Consider the following 17,481-nt stretch of genomic DNA (forward strand, 5'->3'; position numbering starts at 1 on the left):
ATATACTCGTTCCACGAGCTTGTCAAGTCCTTTAGACAGTTTCTCCACAGCTGAGACACTGGACTGTAGCGGAGCAGAGAGATTGTCTTCATATTTTTGAAGCTGGCAGGACATATCATACAATGTTGGTCCCATCCCCTCATCCCAGTTAATTGATGCCAGGGTACTGGCATGTGCTGGTGGTGCACTCCGCACAAATCTACGCCACATGGATGTTGTGCACTGGACTTCATCGGGGTCTTGAGGTGTCTGGGCATTGTCCAAATCACTATAAATCATCTCCCGCACAGCTAATTCCCGCAGATGCTGGAGACCTTTATCTATAGTGGTCCACTTGCCTATTTGATATACAATATCTTCCTTATGGGGATATCTTTCTCTCACAGCCGCCAGGAGTCGTCTCCAGAGGCTGAGGGCCTGTGCTCCTCTCCCGATTACTTTGTCGATTACCCTTTCTCTAGAGAGGGATCCCAGCTGCTTGGCTTCATTGCCTTCTAATTGTAGGCTATTGGCCCCAGCATCCCAGCATCGAAGCAGCCAAGTGAGGATGTGTTCACCTGGGCGTCGACCATAATCCTTTCGTATTTCTCGCATCTCACTCAGGGATAAGGATCGAGTGATTTCTGATTCCTTTATGATTTCTGTCTCGTCTTCCTGCTGTTTTTGTGATGGCCCTGCTTTAGAGGTGCCTGCCATTTCCCCTTCTTCCTCCTCCTTAGGAGAGCCTTCTTCCCTTACTAAACGAGCTGACTTCCGTTTCCATTTTTTTGACTTGACTATGGGGGCGACTGATACCATAGTTGGTTGGTCTTTTGGGTCAGCCACATCGTGTGTTACTTGGTCATCATATTCAGAGACTTCCTCCCTCTCTTCAAGTTGCTGGATGATGTTAAACAGTGTTTGATAGGAATAAGCCAGGACCCAGCACAATGCTGCAAGCTGTCGTTCTCCGGCATTATCAGGGTCAGGACATACAACTCTCAAACATTCTACTAATTTTTTAGGATTTAGCACTTGCTCAGGGGTGAAGTTCAAAACTATTGGAGGAGACACTCGTGACAGGTATCTGCTAACATCATCCCACACACCTAGCCACTCACCACAAGACTGTTTCGGGACAGATTCCCAAGTAAGTTTTCTAAACAATCGACTAATCTTAGAGAGAAAATGAAACTGGTTGTTCAGAATTAGAAATAGCAATACATGGGTTACAGATGGATCTTCAAAATACTCCCAAACGGTTGTAATTAGCCCACTGTGAAAGGAGGGAAAGGTACCATTCTTAATATTATTAATAAACTGGTGTCCAGATGAGAAAAGGAAGGCAGTGTAGTTCTGAATATTCTCTGAAAGATAGTTTCCATGGGACCCAAATGATAACAGTGCAGAGCCTGAATTCCAGATTAAAACCAAGGTCAGTGCTTGGCAGCACAGCGAATTGAAAAAAGTGAACACAGATTGTAGCACTTTGTCGGATCGGATATATAGGAGAAAGGAGAATATGACACGGATTGCATGACATAGGAACAAAGCTATTATTATTAACAGGGCAATGTACATGGTTACTAGCAAGTAAGCGTGTTAGTTACATGCGTTTAATCAATTCTATTGTTATCACAACCCTTCGAGCCCCACGTTGGGCGCCAAAAAGGACTGTGGTGGTTTTACCGTACTGGGCAGCTAAACCCCACAACCGCTCTCTCACTCCCCCTCCTTTAGATGAGGAGGGGGAGAAGTAAAGCGAAGAACAACTCACGGGTTGAGATAAGGATAATTTAATTAAAGGGAAATAATTATAATAGTTAAATAAAGACTACCATGAACTAACAATTTAACTAAGGGGAAAATAAAAAGGGAAAGGGGAAAGGGAGGGGAAAAAAAGGAAAATAAAAAGAAGGGAGGAAAACAAACAAACAAAATAAATGAAGGCTATATGGAAGTGCAGAGGAAAGAAATTACTCTCTACTTCCCACAAATGAGCGATGATTGACCACGTCCTTGAAGCAAGGCCTCAACGCACGCAGCCGGTGTTCGAGAGGAGGACCGACGTCTTCCAAACGAGAGCCCACCCCTCCCCTCTTCTTCCTGTTTCCACCTTTTATTGCTGAGTGTGACATCACATGGTATGGAATATCCCTTTGATTGGTTTAGGCCAGCTGCCCTAGTGATGTTTCTCTCCTCACCTTTTGCCCACCCCCTAGGAGGGTTAGAGAAAGGCCTAATACTGTGCCACTGCTGCTCAGCAGCAGACACAACACTGGTGTGATAACACTGCTGTTCCAGCTACAAGTACAGAGTACGGCACTGTATGGGCTGCTGCTGGGAAAGTTAACATTCCAGCCAGACCCAATACAGACAAAGACAACAAAGAAAAAAAACTGAGCAGCACAACCTGCATAGGAAATGGTCGTGGTGTCCCACAGGGAATTGGCCATGGCTTTGGGAACAGTGGTGGAGATGGATCCCAGGTCGAGGAGAGCGAGGTTGAAGAGGAAGAAGTACATGGGGGTGTGGAGGTGGTGGTCGCAGGCTATGGCAGTGAGGATGAGGCCGTTGCCCAGGAGGGCAGCCAGGTAGATGCCCAAGAAGAGCCCAAAGTGCAGGAGCTTCAGCTCACGTGTGTCTGCAAATGGCAGGAGGAGGAACTCTGTTGGGAAGCTGCTGTTGGACATTTGCTGCCTCAGGGCATGGTTGCCTGTCCATGGAGGAAAAGACAGAGACATGTTAGACAGACTTCTCTCAAAGTTCAAAATCCATGCCTTTTCTCAGAGAATTCACCCTTCCCTGAGCTGTATGAGTCTGCTTATTCTCCAGCTCTGTCAACCCAATGACACCCTGTCTGACAGTTTAAAATGAAGCTTGGGCACCTTGTTCCCAGGAAGAAACCCTGAGGGCAGCACCCAGTAGTCCTTGTCAGAAGAGAAGATTACACCCCCCTGTACCCCAGACAAAGAGAGTAGAGGACCACACACAGGTGGAGAAATAAGAAAGAATACCAAAATACTCCAACCCACTGCCACAGAGAAAGGAAGGGGGGCATGCAGGGAAGCCTTCACCTTACCAAGCTTGCATGCCACCTATGGAAGTGACACTGCAGGGAAGGCATTCTTAGCCTCAACATTGTTAATCACACTGCAGGACACAGGCTTCTCTCCTGTTCTGGAGGTCCAGTTGAGGAGGAGGTGGCTCATGCCCTAAAGCCCCTGAGGGCAGGTGTTGTGCTGGATGTAAGAGGAGAGCAGGGGGTTGCTGCAGAGAAGGTGCCTGCACTGCAGGACTGGCAGGGGGTGCCTGAATCCCCCTTCCCTTGGCATTTTGGGCAGCAGCTCCCTCTTCCCTCCCTACCGAGTTCTCTGCTGCCTGGAGCTGTCCCTGCTGGCAGCTCCTTCCCTGTCCCCACATCTCCTCCCTGCCATTGCTCACAGACCCTATCCCACCTGATGTTTGCTCAGCTTTGTTCTGCACACACCTCCTGTCCCAGAGAACTGTCCAGGGACATCTCTTCATGTTCAGCAGATGTACAGCAGCTCTGACCTGTCCTAAGAGCCCTCCAGTGCAGGAAATTGAAAGTAGAGACCCAGGAGAACGCCTTCCCTACTTCTAGTGCAGGCATTTCTTTTCCCTTTCAAGAATCTCCCTGAAAGATTCCCTGGGGATGTTGTGGAGCTGTAACCAGCCTGCCCAGGCAGCTTCTGAGCACCAGCAGGACGCTGCCCTGCCCTTCCCTGCTGTGAGAGCTCTTTCCACCCACGGCTTCTCTCTGCAGTGTCCTGGGCAGTTTCCCGGGCAGGCTGAGTGTTGAGCCTGGCAGGTGGCAGAGGCCCTGCCCCAGCACACAGCCCCTGGGGCACAGCAGGGACCCTGCTCTGCACCACAGCCATGGGCACCCCTGTCTGCACCCTGCCTGTGCAGCCAGCAGCTGAACCCTGAAGGAGGAACCCTCATGTCCTGTCCCTCTGACAGCTTTGGCAGGTAGTCCCTGACCTGGAGCTTGTCATTCTCCTCTTATCCAAAGAAACTCTGAGAGTACCCCTGACAGCTCCCATAGGCTGTGGGATTTGCCAGAAAATCTGCAGATGGCAACAGGAACAACAGCTGTGTTGCCCTGCAGCCAGAGACTTACCCTGTTCAGGGCTGTGAAGATTTCCCCCACAGTCAGCTCTCAGGATCCCCCCTCCACACTGCCTTTAACATCTCCCTCCCTTCTCTCAGCCGCCCTTGTCCCCTGCAGGCAGTGCCCCCAGCCCTGCTGTGCTGTGCAGAGGAGCTGCTCCTGGGCAGAGCTGTCTCTCTGCAGTGCTGCCCGCTTGCCAGGAGCTCCCCTTGGGCCCAGGAGCCCAGCCCAGCTCATCAGCACAGGGATATTTTCCCCTGGACCTCCAGGGGAAGCGACTCTGAAACTGACTGATGCAATCACTGATGGTCCTTCTGTCAGCTAGAGAGGCACCTACTTACAGTTTTATCTTTTCTCCTAGTTCAAAGGAGGAGTTTATTATGGGAATCATCTTTTTGATTTTGATTCGTGGTAACCCCCACAAATTGCCAGGCAGGTGCATCCCACCTCTTCCAGGCATTGGTCAATATGCAAGGGGAATGAAACATTTTCACAGCAAGTGAAATCCTCCTGTCTATACCAACTGCATCATTTATTTTCTTTCCCACTTCCTTTCTTTATTTTCCTTATCTCAACTCACTAGTTATATATATATGTTTTATATATATATATATATATATATATATATACACAGTTCTCTCCTCCATCCTCCTTACAGGAGGTGGGGAGGTAAATGAACAGTTGTGGTGCTTATCTGCCTGCCAGGTCCAGCCACACCTCAAGGAAGCTCAACAAGCAGAAAACCCCATAACGAAGTGTAAGCACTGCTCAGTAATAACCTAAACATTGGTGTGTTATCACGTCTATTTCCACCACAAATCCAAATCATAGCATCATAAGAACCTCTGTGAAGTAAATTGACTCTATTCCAGCCAAAACACACACACCAACAACCTAAAACAAAGTTAGGCATAATTCAATATAAAAGACATGACATTCCTCTGCAGAGCATGACAGTAATTCTGCCTTCACTGATGTCCACTTCAAAGTGGAAAGCTTTCAACCTATAGAAATTATATTTGTTTATCTTTCTCATTCCAAAGCAGATCCCAAGACCTTCAAAATACCTCCTGGTACCAGAAGGGATGATCGTGATCTTTTCTAACATGAACCAACTTTCATTCCGTTGCCCAGACTTCTCTTTCTAGTCAAAGGAGAGAAATCAGATGTGTCAACTCAGATGCCTTGGACTAACCTGCTTCTGCACCACCTTCATCCTTCAGAAAGGTTCCTGTAGGTGCAAGATCACACTCCCCAGCCCCATTGGAGGGCTTCAGCTGCCCCAAGAGGGCAGAGTTTCCCTCTGAATCAAGTATGGCAAATTCATTCAAGTTTGGCAACTGAATCAAGTATGCCAAATGTATGCCAAAAAGTTGGCTGTTCAGTAACAGCACATCTGGGAAGCTGTGGCCCTCTCTGTTTAGTAACTGAATCAACCCCTGCATGATGTTAGGCAAAAGTTGAACCATATGGAATAATATGGAATAAGAAAGGACATTGTTGTGATTGGTGTGTAAGAAGTCTTCGTCTTCACAATTTCGAAGGTTGTCTACAAAACCATTCTCATGACTTCTTTCATAGACTGTGGAGACATAGTAGCAAATGCTGACACTTTCCCTTTATGCAAATATACATTTACCCAGACATTTCAAAAAATGCATTTCCTCCCAACACTTTGAATGAAGAAACTGTTGCAATGACATGTTTGTATTGGCATACTTCACACCTACATTCCATATCTAAATGGATCTGGGAGCAATAAAGTCTTGGGAGTTTGGATGGATCCTGCCTTTCCTTCTGTGCTCTGAAGCAATGGCTACAGCTGCTAGCAGTTTCCTCGTATCATCCTTGTTAATGACACAGAAAAATTTTATGGGGTATCCAATAGCATAACACCATAGCTTTTCAAAATCCAGGCTCCAGATCCTACACAGAGGCCTGGTGCTTCTCGAAGTGGATCACTGCTTGTGCCACCATATCTGTGAGCTGCAACTGTTTTTATAAATACATCAAAACAAAAAGGAGGACTAAGGAGAATCTCCATCCTTTACTGGATGCAGGGGGAAAACTTAGTTACAAGAGATGAGGAAAAGGCGGAGGTGCTCAATGCCTTCTTCGCCTCAGTCTTTAGCGGCAATATTGGTTGTTCTCTGGATACCCAGTACCCTGAGCTGGTGGAAGGGGATGGGGAGCAGGATGTGGCCCTCGCTATCCACGAAGAACTGGTTGGTGACCTGCTACGGCACTTGGATGTGCACAAGTCGATGGGGCTGGATGGGATCCACCCAAGGGTACTGAGAGAACTGGCAGAGGAGCTGGCCAAGCCACTTTCCATCATTTATCAGCAGTCCTGGCTATTGGGGGAGGTCCCAGTTGACTGGCGGCTAGCAAACATGACGCCCATCTACAAGAAGGGCCGAAGGGAAGACCCGGGGAACTACAGGCCGGTCAGTTTGACCTCCGTGCCAGGGAAGCTCATGGAGCAGATTCTCTTGAGAGTCATCACACAGCACTTGCAGGGGAAGCAGGGGATTAGGCCCAGTCAGCATGGGTTTATGAAAGGCAGGTCCTGCTTGACGAACCTGATCTCCTTCTATGACAAAGAGACGCGCTGGGTGGATGAGAGAAAGGCTGTGGATGTGGTCTACCTTGACTTCAGCAAGGCTTTTGACACCGTTTCCCACAGCATTCTCCTCAAGAAACTGGCTGCTCTTGGCTTGGACTGGCGCACGCTTCGTTGGGTTAGAAACTGGCTGGATAGCCGGGCCCAAAGAGTCGTGGTAAATGGAGTCAAGTCCAGTTGGATGCCAGTCACTAGTGGTGTTCCCCAAGGGCTCGGTGCTGGGGCCAGTCCTCTTTAACATCTTCATCAATGATCTGGATGACGGCATTGAGTGCACCCTCAGTAAGTTTGCAGATGACACCAAGCTATGCACATGTGTCGATCTGCTTGAGGGTAGGAAGGCTCTGCAGGAGGATCTGGATAGGCTGCACCGATGGGTTGAGGTCAACTGCATGAAGTTTAACAAGGCCAAGTGCTGGGTCCTGCACCTGGGGCGCAATAACCCCAAGCAGAGCTACAGGCTGGGAGATGAGTGGTTGGAGAGCTGCCAGGCAGAGAAGGACCTGGGAGTGATGGTTGATAGTCAACTGAATATGAGCCAGCAGTGTGCTCAGGTGGCCAAGAAGGCCAACGGCATCCTGGCTTGTATAAGAAACAGTGTGTCCAGCAGGGCTAGGGAGGTGATCGTCCCCCTGTACTCGGCTCTGGTGAGGCCACACCTCGAGTACTGTGTTCAGTTTTGGGCCCCTCACTACAAGAAGGACATTGAGGTGCTTGAGTGAGTTCAGAGAAGGGTGACGAAGCTGGTGAGGGGCCTGGAGAACAAGTCCTACGAGGAGCGGCTGAAGGAGCTGGGCTTGTTCAGCCTGGAGAAAAGGAGGCTCAGGGGTGACCTTATTACTCTCTACAGATACCTTAAAGGAGGCTGTAGCGAGGTGGGGTTGGTCTGTTCTCCCACATGCCTGGTGACAGGACGAGGGGGAATGGGCTTAAGTTGAGCCAGGGGAGTTTTAGTTTGGATGTTAGGAAGAACTTCTTTACCGAAAGGGTTGTTAGACATTGGAACAGGCTGCCCAGGGAAGTGGTGGAGTCACCATCCCTGGAAGTCTTTAAAAGATGTTTAGATGTTGAGCTTAGGGATATGGTTTAGTGGGGACTGTTAGCGTTAGGTCAGAGGTTGGACTCGATGATCCTGAGGTCTCTTTCAACCTAGAAACTCTGTGATTCTGTGATTCTGTGTACCTCAGGCAGAAAGCGTCCTCTGCAGAGGGAGATCATCACTTCCACTGCTCATACAGCCTGGAATATCATTGGACTGCTTTGAAGGGGGCTCCTGTTTTGTCCAATGTAAACTAAAGCCCACCTGGGAGGTTTCTGCAGAGTTACTATCCATCTGTAACATTTTCAGTCGTGATCTGAGTGTAGGAATGAAATGCATCCTCAGCAAGTTTTCAAATGAACTGATCTGAGACATGCTAGTGACTTCCTGGAGGGATGAGAAGCCTTGAAGAGAGGTCTAGATAGATTGGAGCATTAGGTGATCAGCAATGACGTGAATCACAGAGTGGTTTACATTGGAAGGGACCCCTAAAGATAATCCAGTCCAATCCCTCTGCCTAGTATCACCTAGACAATGCCAGGTGCTGCACCTGGGATAAACTAATGCTGGACACAGGTCCAGCACAGACTGGGAGACAAGTGGCTAGAGGGCAGCTCAGCAGAAAAGGCTCTGGGGGTGCTGCTTGACAGCAGACTCAACATCAGCCAGCAGGGTGCCCTGGCAGCCAAGAAGGCAAACTGCATCTTAGGATGCATTAAGCACAGAATTCCCACATGGTCAAAAGAGGTAAGTCTTCTGCTATATTGAGCACTGGTGCAGCCTCCCCTTGAATCATGCATACAGTTCTGTGCTCCACAACAGAAGAAAGATGTGGATTTGAAAGAATCCAGAGGAGGACAGCAAAGGTGGGCTGGAAGGCATGTCCTGTGAGGACAGCCTGAGGACACTTGGGTTGTCTAGTCTGAAGAAAAGAAGGCTGAGGGTTACCTCATTGCTCCTGACAACTTCCAGAGAAGAAGTGGAGAGGGAGGTGACGATCTTTTTTTCTCCCTGGAAACTGACAGGATGTGTGGGAATGGCACATAGGGGATGGTCAGACTGAACATTGGGAAAGATTTCGGTACTGTGAGGGTGGTCAACTACTGGAGGAGGCTTCCCAGAGACATGGTTGATGCCCCAGGCCTGTCAGCGTTCAACAGGCAGTTGGACATTGCCCTCATACATAGTCTCTAACTTTTGGTTAGCCCTCAGGAGGTCTGGCAGCTGAACAGGATGACTTTTGAAGGTCCCTTCCAACTGAACTATTCTCTTCCATTTGATTGAATTTGTTGCTATCCATTTAGATTCTATTATATAAAGCTCTACTGTCCCTAACCTGTGTCGTGGTACGGCAGTTGTCCACTTCAGAGGCACAACTTGGGATCTGTCCTTGCTGAATATCAGGGAGTTTCAATTGGTCTCTCCTGCCTAAAAGTGGAAGAGGACAAGGCAATTCTTTGATGAATCTTCTCCCAGTAGGAGAAATGACACTGCTGTGTCATTCCACATGGGGAATGTCTCTCCCCAGCTGAGAGAGGGAATATCAGGGATTGCTTCAGCCTGATTCAAAATTAGTTCCCCTGGAGTTCCCTCGTGTCAAGAGCTCCCTGTGCTGATGAGCTAGGCCGGGCTCCAGGGCCCAATGGGAGCTGCTGGCAAGCACGCAGCACTGCAGAGACACAGCTCTGCCCAGGAGCAGCTCCTCTGCACAGCACAGCAGCAGGGCTGGGGGCACTGTCTGCAGGGGACAAGGGCGGCTGAGAGAAGGGAGGGAGATGTTAAAGGCAGTGTGGAGGGGGGATGCTGAGAGCTCACTGTGGGAGAAATCTTCACAGCTCTAACATGGAGCTCTAACATGGTAAGTGTCTGTGAGAGAGCAGGCAGATGCAGAACCCTAGAGGGTTCTTTTATAGCTGCCACTTCCCATGGCTGATAGGACATGTCACAGGGGCTGTGCTGGCTTCTCTACTGTGGAGGTCAGGGATGTTCCCTGGATCAATGATTACCTACATAAGCTGTCAGAGGGACAGAAAATGAGGGTTCCTTCTCACAGGGCTGGCTGCAGGCTGTGCAGTGGTGGTGCCCAGGGCTGTGGTGCAGAGCAGGGTCCCTCCTGTGCCCCAGGGGCTGTGTGCTGGGGCAGGGCCTCTGCCGCTTACCAGGCTCAGCACTCAGCCTACAGGGTGCTGACTGGTGTACTGTGGGGAGAAGCTGTGGGTGGAAGGGGTCCCCCCAGCAGGGCAGGAAAGGGTCCTGCTGGTGGGAGTCTGCTTCCTGGGTGTCCTGGTTTCAATTGGGATAGAGTTAATTTTCCTCCTAGTAGCTGGAAGGGTGTTATATTTTGGCTTAGGATGAGAAGAGTGGTGATAACATGCTGATGTTTTAATTGTTGCAGAGCAGTGCTTACACTAAGCCAAGGACTTTTCAGCTTCTCACTCTGTCCTGCCAGCAGGCAGGCTTGGCATGCATCAGGAGCTGGGAGGGGACAGACCCAGGACAGCTGACCCAGACTAGTCAAAGGGGTATTCCATACCATCTGACATCATGCTGAACAATATATAGGGGTGGCTAGCGGGGGTGGGAGGGCCGGCTGCTCGGGGACAGGCTGGGCATCGGTCAACGGGTGGTGAGCAATTGCATTGTGCATCACTTGTTTCATACACATTATAATTATTCGCACTATTATTGTTATTATTAATAATTATTTTCCATCTTAATAAACTGTCTTTATCTCAACTCACAGGCTTCATTTTCCTGTTTCTCTCCCCCATCCCAGAGTGGGAGGGGGGGTGAATGAGCGAATGGTGATGTTTAGCTGCCACCTGGGTCAAACCATAACACTGGAGCCGGCTGCTCACAGCTCAAGAGAACCCCCAGGACATCTCTGGGGTTGGTTATTGATAGGGAAGACCAAGGCAGGGAATACCTGAAGGGAAGGCACTCTCAGAACTCTGCTTTCACTTTCCTGCCATGAGGGACAATTATGGAGATTATAAGGGACTTACCAGGTTTTTAGAAGGGACTGAAGATCCTAGAACATTACAGTGAAATAGATTTGTATGTCTGTGAAGAACCTCCTAATTTCCCCTAACACCTGTACAGATTGCACAGGCTACGTCAGCAAAATGGGCACCTGAAATCCATTTCTGGTGCCCTTTACGAGACACTATGAAGCAGTACTGACTGCTCCTAAGTCCACCAAGGATTTGCCTGGACCCTATTGTACTCTTTGACAGCAAAACCCAGAGTTCCAGGAAGGAGCACATCCTCCTCACAAGGAAGTGACACTGTGTCTTCCTGAGGAGCTTTCTTTGAAATATAACTTACTCTCAGAGAAGTCTAACTTGTCTCTCAGTTTTCTCCATGGACAGCCAACAATACCCTGAGGCAGCAAATGTCCAACAGCAGCTTCCCCATCGAGTTCCTCTTCCTGCCATTCTCAGACACTCGGGAGCTGCAGCTTCTGCACTTTGGGCTCTTCCTGGGCATCTACCTGGCTGCCCTCCTGGGCAATGGCCTCATCCTCACTGCTGTAGCCTGCAACCACCACCTCCACACCCCCATGTACTTCTTCCTCCTCAACCTCGCCCTCATCGACCTGGGCACTATTACCACCACTGTCCCCAAAGCCATGGCCAACTCCCTCTGGGACACCACGACCATTTCATATGCAGGTTGTGCTACCCAGGTATTTATGTTTGTCGCATTTATCACAGCAGAGTTTTCTCTTCTCACCATCATGGCTTATGACCGCTACGTTGCCATCTGTAAACCTCTGCACTATGGGACAATAATGGACAGCAGAACTTGTGTCAGCATGGCAGCAGCTACCTGGGACAGCACTTTTCTCTATGCTGTGCTGCACACAGCCAATACCTTTTCCCTACCCCTCTGCAAAGGGAATGCCCTAGACCAGTTCTTTTGTGAAATTCCCCAGATCCTCAAGCTCTCCTGCTCTGATGCCTACCTCAGAGAAGTTGCGTTCATTATCTTTTGCTTTTGTTCAGGTGTTGCGTGTTTCCTTTTCCTTGTGCTGTCTTATGTGCAGATCTTCAGGACCGTTCTGAGGATGCCCTCAGAGCAGGGCCAGCACAAAGCCTTTTCCACGTGCCTCCCTCACCTCGCTGTGGTCTCCCTGTTCATCAGCAATATCATGTTTGCCTATTTGAAGCCCCTCTCCATCTCTTCCTCCTCCCTGAATCTTTTTCTGGCAGTTCTGTACTCAGTGGTGCTTCCAGCAGTGAACCCCCTCATCTACAGCATGAGGAACAAGGAGCTCAAGGATGCTGTTAGGAAACTGATTTGACTGATTTGGGGGATGTTTTTTCAGTACTCAGAAAGTTTCTTTCCCTCTCCAATAATGAAAATTGTGTATCCCATTCCAGCCTGTTTTTTTTTTGCTTGTTTGTTTACTTGTTTGTTTTTATCATTATTATTTTTTTTCCTTATTTCCATTGTGACATCTTCGGCTTCTTGCATTTCCGCATAAGTGTTGGGATTCCTCCCACTGCAATTAATGAGTGAAACTGCGCTTTTTTATATGGATGCTTTATACATATTCATGTAACAGTAAGTCAGTGAAGACTCTCTCATAGCACCTTTGTAATAAACAAGATAACACAGGATATCATGGGATATCACACCGCTGGGTATGATTCTTTGTTGTTTTTACCTAGCTATGCAGTTGAACTCCGCCACAACCTCTCTCTCACTCACCCTCCTCAGAAGGGGAGGGGAAGAAGAAAGTATGCTGGGAAAAAAAAAAAGAAAAAAGGAAAAAGAAAAAAGAAAAACAAGAGGGAAAGGAAAGGAAAGGAAAGGAAAGGAAAGGAAAGGAAAGGAAAGGAAAGGAAAGGAAAGGAAAGGAAAGGAAAGGAAAGGAAAGGAAAGGAAAGGAAAGGAAAGGAAAGGAAAGGAAAGGAAAGGAAGAAGGAAAGGAAAGGAAAGGAAAGGAAAGGAAAGGAAAGGAAAGAAAGGAAAGAAAGGAAAGGAAAGGAAAGGAAAGGAAAGGAAAGGAAAGGAAAGGAAAGGAAAGGAAAGGAAAGGAAGGAAAGGAAAGGAAAGAAAGGAAAGGAAAGGAGAAAGGAAAGGAAAGGAAAGGAAAGGAAAGGAAAGGAAAGGAAAGGAAAATTATGTAGATTGTCCTTGTAGATACTGAAGCACACTTGGGGGACAATGCAGTCATTGGTCCCAGTCAACATGGGTTCATGAGAGGTAGGTCCTCTTTGACAAATTTGATTTCCTCTTACGATAAGTTCACCCATTTAGTTGATCAAGGGAAACCAGCTGATGTGATCGTTTTGGATTTCAGTAAAGCTTTTGACACAGTTTCACAGAGGATACTACTGGACAAAATGTCCAGCATATAGCTGGACAAAAATACCATACATGTTGCAGGAAGAACGGCTGAAAACACGACAGACACTAGTATGGTCAGATCATGCAGCCCTTTATTACCCGAATAGCCTGACTTTTATAGTAAACTTAACAGGGATGGACAGTGTCTCACACAAGATTATTGGTCAAAAGCACTCAGAAAAACAACTGCATGAAAACAACCCCCTTGTGAATAGCAGTCACGTAGATCCCGTCCTTGAAGCCAGCTGCTGGCAACAATACTTTTCTAAATTCATCAATTGGGCGATGTGGGAACTTCTCATAGTCGTCCTGGTAGCTTGGTTTGCTCAGCTGCAGCAAGCCATGGGATCTTTGCTGTTTCAAAAATCCCTCAACACATACATTGGGTGAATATCTAGTTGACGGGTAGGACTCAAAGGGTTGTGGTAAATGGGTCTGCATCAAGCTGGTGGATGGTCACCAGTGGGGTCCCTCAAGGCTCCATTTTAGGGCCAGTCCTCTTCAATGTCTTTATAAACGATTTGGAGGTAGGACTAGGTGTTTTGAGCAAATTTGCTGACGACACCAAACTTGGAGGAGTTGTGGAGTCAGCTGAGGGTGGAAAGTCCTTGCAGAGAGATCTGGACAGATTGGAGAGATGGGCAATCACCAACCGCATGAAGTGTAACAACAGCAAGTACCAGGTCCTGCATCTGGGATGGGGCAACCCTGGCTCTACATATAGACTGGGGGACGAGAAGCTGGAGAGCAGCCCCACAGAGGGATCTGGGGGTTGTGGTTGATAGCAAGCTGAATATGAACCAGCAGTGTGCCCTGGCAGCCATAAGGGCCAACCGTATCCGGGGGTGAATCAAGCACGACATCGCTAGTCAGTCGAGGGTATAGATTGTTCTGCTCTACTCTGTGCTAGTCCGGCCTCACCTCGAGTGCTGTGTGCAGTTCTGGGAACCACAGTAAAAAAAAGACGCAAAACTATTAGAGAGTGTCCAGAGGAGGGCAATGAAGATGGTGAAGGTCCTAGAGGGGAAGACATATGAGGAGCGGCTGAGGTCACTTGGCCTGTTCAGCCTGGAGAAGAGGAGGCTGAGGGGGGACCTCATCACAGTCAACAACTTCCTCACAAGGGGGAGTGGAGGGGCAGGTGCTGACCTATTCTCCTTAATCACCAGTGACAGGACCCATGGGAATGGTGTTAAGCTGAGACAGGGGAGGTTTAAGCTAGACATCAGGAAGAGGTTCTTCACCAAGAGGGTGGTTGCACACTGGAACAGGCTCCCCAGGGAAGTAGTCACTGCACTGAGCCTGTCTGAATTTAAGAAGTGATTGGACTGTGCATTTGGTCACATGGTCTAAAATTTTGGGTAGACCTGTGTTGTGCCAGGAGTTGGACTCAATGTTCCTTATGGATCCCTTCCAACTCAGGATATTCTATGATTCTCGGATTCTATGATCCCTCTTTGAGAGACTACTCTTCAGCTTCTCATCCCGCAGTCTGTACGCATAGCTAGGGTTGCCCCATCCCTGGTGCAGGACTCAGCACTTGCTCTTGTTAAACTTCAGGAGATGTTTACAATACTAATGCAGGAGAGATGGGATCACTTTTCTTACGAGCTCTGAAAGTTATAGTCAGGCCTTAATTAAGTGTGAACTGTCTCTCTTTCCCTTCAGTTTTCCATCTTAATTTGAGGTTTTGACCACCTCATTGAATATCTCAAGCTTTTGGAAGAGCTTTGATGCTTGAAGACAAGGTGTCCTTATAGTTTTTAATCCCTTTCTATCTTTTTCATAACTATGCTCTCAGGGTTCCTATCTGTTTCTCAGCACCGTGGGTTTGACCTGTACAGCAGGACAGTTTGCATTAGTAACCAGGAAGAAGTGATTTGAGGATCAGGTGTTCAGGTTAGGGTTTAGGGATTAGATCTGGCCTCCAGGGATAGGGATTGAGCAGGGTCTTAGAGGGAGGTTTTCGTGTTCTGCTTTGAATTGACAAATTATTGTCAGGGATTAAGGACTAGGGATTAGCAAAAGGAATAGGTTAAGACTAATAGTAACAGGTAATGTGTCTGGAGTTTGACTTCCAGGTAGTATAGGAGGCTGGGGATTAGAGCAGTGGGTTCCTTTCTGGGTGAGAGGGGCCATTTAGGATAGTACCAGGACCTAAGGTCCTAAGGTTCCTGGTTAGAAATATTACCAGTGGTCTAACATGAATGTTTTCCCAGTGAGTGTTGCAGCAGCAGCATCCTTACCTGAACCTCTCTCACCTCTTCTGAACCTTTCCTTTCTGTTATCAAGACCCTCTTCTCTCCCCCAAATCTCCCACCTTTATTCTCCCAACTTTCCCCTGGCCTCCCCAAATGTGTCACCCTGTTGGGGGCAGCTTTCTGAAGGCCTTTATGACCTCAGAGGCTCTGCCTCCCTGCTGTTGGCCAGCAAGGGGCTGGGACACAAGTGACCTCACAGCCAGCATCCACAGGGCTACAAGGAGCTGTTGTGCTCAGGAGTCCTCTTCCCAGCCCACTCCTTCCAGGAGCACTGGGTGCACGGGATGCCCTGCACGATCCCTCAGGTTCTCTGCCTGTCAACCAGTTCCTGCTTCAGAAGGCCTCCCAGTTCCTGACAATTCATCAGAAACCTCAGGGCATCCTGAAGGGAATGTCCACCTCTATGTGGACAAGTGAATCAAGACCTGAATGTATATTTTAGGAAAATGTTGAGAAAACTGAAGAGAAGATTGGTATAGTTTGTGTGATAGTCCTGACATCTATCCTTCCTTTATTCAGGTGTTTTCCCATAGTTTAGAGCACATGCTCTCTCAGGATCATTTACCACAGCAGTACTATGGGGAATCTCATATGGAGAAGAGAATCACGTCCTTCTGATGTCATCCTTTGGTGTCCATTCCTGAAGAAACAAACCACCTGTTTGATCGGGGCTGAGAGCCCAGTGCTGGGAATGGTCATTGCAAGGATCTGGCTCTAGGACAAATGCCCTGAGTGTTCAGACAAGAAGGACCCAGACCAGCCCCTTCTGTGCTGGTCCTCCCTATCTCTCTCAGGAGGCCAGCCCAGCCCAGACCCTCCTCAGCTCTCCACACCTCCCTGTCCTCTCCCCAGCCCAGCCCAGCCCAGCCCAGCAGAACAGCCCATGCTGGGATGGCACACAAACAGGAAATGGAGAAGGGGAGGTCAGTAGCAGTGTCCCTGCTACTGACATCTGCAGGATGTAAACTCCACCTCCTCAGAGAACCTGCAGCCCCTCAGTCCAGCCCCACTCCCCAGCACAGCACAGCACCACACTGCTGCCCCTGGGGCTCCTCAGGCAGCACCACTGCACACACACAGAGCCCTGCTCTGCTCCCGAGACACCTCATGTCCCACACAGCCTTGCCCCAGCCCAGCACGTCTGGGCTGGCCTGAGGAGTCATTCCTGCAGCCCCTGCCCATGCTGCCCACATTCCCTGAGCTGGCGGTGCTGCTCTGCAGAGCGAGGGGACTGTGGTGCATGGGGCCGTGGGGGCACTCTGCAGGGCTGTGCTGGTCAGGCTGGGAAGGCAGAGCCAGCTGGTGGGGGGCACTGGCACTGACTGCCTCCCACACAAGTGGTTCCTTGGCCATGGAGGGTGCGCACAGATAGCCAGCCTTCTTCAGAGTCAGAGACTCATGGAATAGCCTGACAAGGAGGAACCCACAAGGATCATCAAGTCCAACTCATTTCCGATGTCATTAGATGTTTTGGGGTGGTTCACTGTATTCAGACTATGAAATTTCACCAGAGGTATAACAACTAATCCAGCAGATGGCTTTTCCTATGCCTGCTGTGTTTCCTGGAGTTGCAGAGCTGTCCTTGCCCTGATTTAGCATCTTGAATGCTTTAGCACCTGGGTGCCTCCACGTTGGACAGACGTGTTCTGTATGTTCCATGCTCTCCTGCCTCTCCTGAGCAACAAGAAGAATCCGTACTCACAGTAACACAAGGGCTCTGAAGAAGAATGTGGGAGGTGAAAGAGGGCAGCTTGGGAAATAAATAAAATAAAATAAAATAAAATAAAATAAAATAAAATAAAATAAAATAAAATAAAATAAAATAAAATAAAATAAAATAAAATAAAATAAAATAAAATAAAACAAAACAAAACAAAACAAAATAAAATAAATCCTGGGGCTCCCTGGCAGTGCTGCTGTACCAGGACTCTTTTTCCCTCCACCTTTGCACACATTCAAGTGCCCCTGCAGCTCCACCACAGGTCTCTGAGGAAGGATCTCAGGCAAGCAAATCACAGCAAGGTTCTTTCTTTTATTGAAATACACAGAGAGCCTGGCTTCTCATTTACTCTATGTCTCAGAGTCA

General features: G+C 48.5%; 1 long non-coding RNA gene across 1 annotated transcript in view; it reads left to right on the top strand.

The window, feature by feature from the left end:
- Positions 1-17,481, top strand: part of LOC137847138 (uncharacterized) — a 120,312-nt gene that overhangs the window by 68,652 nt on the left and 34,179 nt on the right. The window lies entirely within an intron of this gene.

This window comes from Anas acuta, chromosome W (genome assembly GCF_963932015.1).
Source record: "Anas acuta chromosome W, bAnaAcu1.1, whole genome shotgun sequence".
NCBI classification, from domain to species: Eukaryota; Metazoa; Chordata; class Aves; order Anseriformes; family Anatidae; genus Anas; species Anas acuta.